The following is a 4,206-nucleotide window of genomic DNA, read 5'->3' on the forward strand; positions in this document are numbered from 1 at the left end:
CAACTCTTGATTTCGCCTCAGGTCATGATCTCATGGTTTTGGGATTGAGCCCTGCGTCAGGCTCCATGCTGACAGCGTGGAGCCTGCTTGGGATTCTCTCTCTCCCTCTCTCTGTCTCTCTGCCTTTCCCCCAACTGGTGCACATGCTTACGTACTCTCTCACTCTCCAATTAAATAAGTAAGCATTAGTTATTTTTTATCACACATTGGCATGGGTCCAGGCATGTTCCTCCAGCTGCTGAGTAGTGAGGAGGTAGCTGCAGAAATTGTGGCTAATGAAAATCTGAAGGTGAACTGAATAGTGGAAGGTAAATATGTGCTCACCTAGTCAATGGAACAAAGGTATTCTAGACTAATGGGTCCTTCTCCTACATCGAATCTGTCACCCTTCAACTACAACCTAGACCTTCAGAACATTCTCTTGAAACGTGAATCATGCATTCACTTTTATTGATCACCTCCACTGAGAAAGGCATCGTGCTATTCATCAGGAGTATCGCTTTTGGGGCACCCACATTGCTCAGTCCAACTCTTCGTTTTGGTTCAGGTCATGGTCTTGCAGTTCATGAGTTCAAGCCTCACATCAGGCTCTGCACTGACAACATGGAATCTGCTTGGGATTCTCTCTCTCTCTCTCTCTCTCTCTCTCTCCTTCTCCCTCTCCCTCTCCCTCTCTCTTTCTCTTTCTCTTTCTCTCTCAAAGTACATAAATAAAAACCTTAAAAAACTTTTTAAAAAGTTTTCACAGCATCTCAGTAAATATTAATGACTCACAAATCCCCATCATAGACTTCGGGAATTTACCGATACCCTAAACTTTTTTTTATTTAAGAAAAAATGAAACACAGTATGTAATTTCTTTCATTTTTCTTCAGTGCTTTTTCACTTGATTAAGATTTACATGGTACTTATATGCCTAAATATTTACTGTACGTTTTTAGTGACATTTAAACTCTGAATTAGGGGCGCCTGGGTGGCGCAGTTGGTTAAGCGTCCGACTTCAGCCAGGTCACGATCTCGCGGTCCGTGAGTTCGAGCCCCGCGTCAGGCTATGGGCTGATGGCTCAGAGCCTGGAGCCTGTTTCCGATTCTGTGTCTCCCTCTCTCTCTGCCCCTCCCCCGTTCATGCTTTGTCTCTCTCTGTCCCAAAAATAAATAAACGTTGAAAAAATAAATAAACTCTGAATTATCTTTTTGTAAGTTTCTTTAGGCACATTGGTTTCTATTTTATAGGAAACCCTTATCTTTACGTCACAAATAGGAAGGAATATAATTTTCAAATGTTATAAGGATGGTTCTAAATTTCAGGTAACCTCTTCCCGAAATTGCAACCACTCATTTAGTCTTTAATGAAAACGGAAAAACCAAAAACAATTGCATTAATGTGTCACTGTGTAGGGGCACGTGGCAAACTCAGACAGTTGAGCGTCCAACTCTTAATTTGGGCTCTGGTCATGATCTCGCAGTTCTGAGATCAAGCCCCCATAGGGCTCCGCACTGAGCGTGCAACCTATTGAAGATTCTCTTTCTGCCCCTCTCCCCCACTCTCTTTAAAATAAATATAAAAGTAAATTTTATTTTTATTTCTTTTAATGTTTACTTATTTATTTTGAGAGAGACAGACTGAGCAGGGGAGCAGCAGATGGAGAGGGAGAGGGAAGATCCCCAACAGGCTCCACAGCTGCCAGTGCAGAGCCCAATGTGGGGATCAAACTCACGTACTGTGAGATCATCACCTGAGCCCAAACCAAGAGTTGGTGGCTTAACTTTAAGCCTTTGGCACCCAGACACCCCTAAAACTAAAAATTTAAAGGTATCATTGTATCAGAATCTGGTGACTAAGAAATCCCTCAAAGAGCAGTGAGCCAAGATTACTGGGAGACTTGGGACACTAGCAAGGCTTAACTGCATAGAATTTAACAAGTGGCCACAAATTGTATTTTCCTACAAGGAGCTAGGAACTGCAGATAGCATTTGGTGATGCATCGAAATGGCATCGCCTAGTGCAACTGTTGCACAGAAACTCCAGGTCACCTCCTCTGTCTCTATTAATTTGGAAAAGCTCCCACTAGCAAAGCATGACCCTGCCCTCCAGTTATACCACCAGCCAGTAAGCAATACTGGTCTCCATCCTTCCATAATCTGTCGGCAGCTGCCATGACCAACCGGCAGCCGGTGGTTCCAAATGAGTGTGCCAGGGACAGCCCTCCATCCCAGTTGTTAATCTTCACCAGAGGAGGTAATCCAACCTTGGTGTTTCTTCCCAAGTATTTTGCAAAAGCCAATCTGTGACTTTAAAATCAGCCACCATCTGACCTGAGAACGCTTCCTGAGACTCAAAGACATCAGTATCATACGTTGTTAATACTGCCTTTTCCGGAGCTTATGGAGCATATGTTGACCCAAGTAAAAGTGGATCTTTTGCATCCTGAGGCACATGCACAAAATCCCTCAAATATGCCTTCGGTGTATAACATCTGGCCAGAGATTTTTTTTCCTCTGCCATCATCAGCGTCTCTGAAGCACCGCCAGTCAGGAAAGAGGAATTTGTAGCTGAATGCCCTGATCTTTGAGAAGTGTATCTTTTCCTGGTAGTCTGAAGGGGACAATATCAGCTAGGAGTCCTTCATCCCGTGCCTTCCTGGTCCCGTCAGGAAACTGCAGACGCGGTGGCCAGCCCATCTGCAGAGTGGTCCATGGTCTCACCAGTGCAGAACTCCACCAGTGCGGGGAGCTTGGGTGATAGGAAATTCAAACTGACCCAGAATCTTGGCCTTACTGAGACCAACCATCATTTTCCTTACTTTCCCTGAGTGGTGAACAGGGACGTCGGGCAGTAACTTCATGACCACATCACACTGCCCAGAAGCAATCAATCCAATACCTGTAGTTATGGTTGGTTGGCAGAGATGAAAGGCATGGTGACCGTGGGAGCAGGAGTCTTGTCTGAGAAGCCAGCTCGGAGCCCAGCCTCTCCAGCCACACTGCCAGTTTTCACTTCCCATGTAGCTGTCCCAAAGATGACCCTATCAGCGGCTTCCTTTGGGGCATTGGTCTGATGCTTCAAAGCCAAAAGTGCTGCTCTATCCAAACCATGTGGCATCAGGTTCTTCGCTGATGTGTCTAATTGCAAAAGTGGAATGTTAGCACCAGCCACCACCGTGATGCTCCTCGTGTTAGGTTTGGCTAAGGGGTTCTTTAATTTGGTCTCGGCGACTGGGGCACCCCTTGCTTGGAGGAAAAGCTTCGAGGTCTTATGGAAAATCTGAGGCCCCATTCTAGTGCACTGGCAACATTTTTAAATGTGGCAAGACTAGACTATAACTTATTTCTTAAGCAGAAGAAAATAATAGAAGTACTTGAAGGTCTGAATCTGTTTTTGTTATTTTTCAAATGTTTATTTTTGAGACAGAGAGAGATAGAGTGTGAGCAGGGGTGGGGCAGAGAGAGGCAGAGACAGAATCTGAAGCAGGCTCCAGGCTCCCAGCTGTCAGCGCAGAGTGTCATCGTGCTTGAACTCATGGACCGCACGATGATGACCTGAGCCGAAGTCAGACACTCAACCAACTGAGCCAACAGGGCACCCCTGAATCTGTTTTATAGACAGACTATTTCTAGAAGTATTTAAATACGCTTGTTTGGAGTCTCAGTCTTTGTACTGACCTAACGCTTTTCAATATGTACCAATCAGTGCTGACTATTGGTTGATCAATTCAACAGTTGGGAATGATAGACTGTTCACGATACCCTCTATTCTTGACTTACTCTTATTTCTTTTCTTTGTCTTTCTCTTTTTCATATAGTAAGGTGGCAGAATAAAACAGCTGGATTTTTGTGTATGTAGAATAATCTTGAACTATTTGATAGGTCACAAATTCTCCCCCTGAGATCTGCGTTCATAATTCCATCCTATAAGGTATGTGTGCATACACTCATGCACACACACATACACATATATACACAGACTCATCAAAAGCTGATGGTCAGGGGCACCTGGGTGGCTCAGTCGGTTTGGCATCCAACTTCGGCTCATGTCATGTTCTCACGGTATGTGGTTCGAGCCCCGCATCGGACTCTGTGCTGACAGCTCAGAGCCTGGAGCCTGCTTCCGATTCCGTGTCTCCCTCTCTCTGGCCCTCCCCCGCTCACACTCTGTCTCTCTCTCTCAAAAATAAATAAACATTAAAAAAAAATTTTTAAGTTGAT

The 4,206-nt window shown here is 44.8% G+C and overlaps 1 pseudogene; it reads right to left on the reverse strand.

The window, feature by feature from the left end:
* Positions 1–1,741: 1,741 nt before the first annotated feature.
* LOC123594826 lies at positions 1,742–3,417 on the reverse strand (annotated as a pseudogene).
* Positions 3,418–4,206: the final 789 nt, after the last annotated feature.

The sequence above is a fragment of the Leopardus geoffroyi genome, chromosome X (assembly GCF_018350155.1).
Source record: "Leopardus geoffroyi isolate Oge1 chromosome X, O.geoffroyi_Oge1_pat1.0, whole genome shotgun sequence".
NCBI classification, from domain to species: domain Eukaryota; kingdom Metazoa; phylum Chordata; class Mammalia; order Carnivora; family Felidae; genus Leopardus; species Leopardus geoffroyi.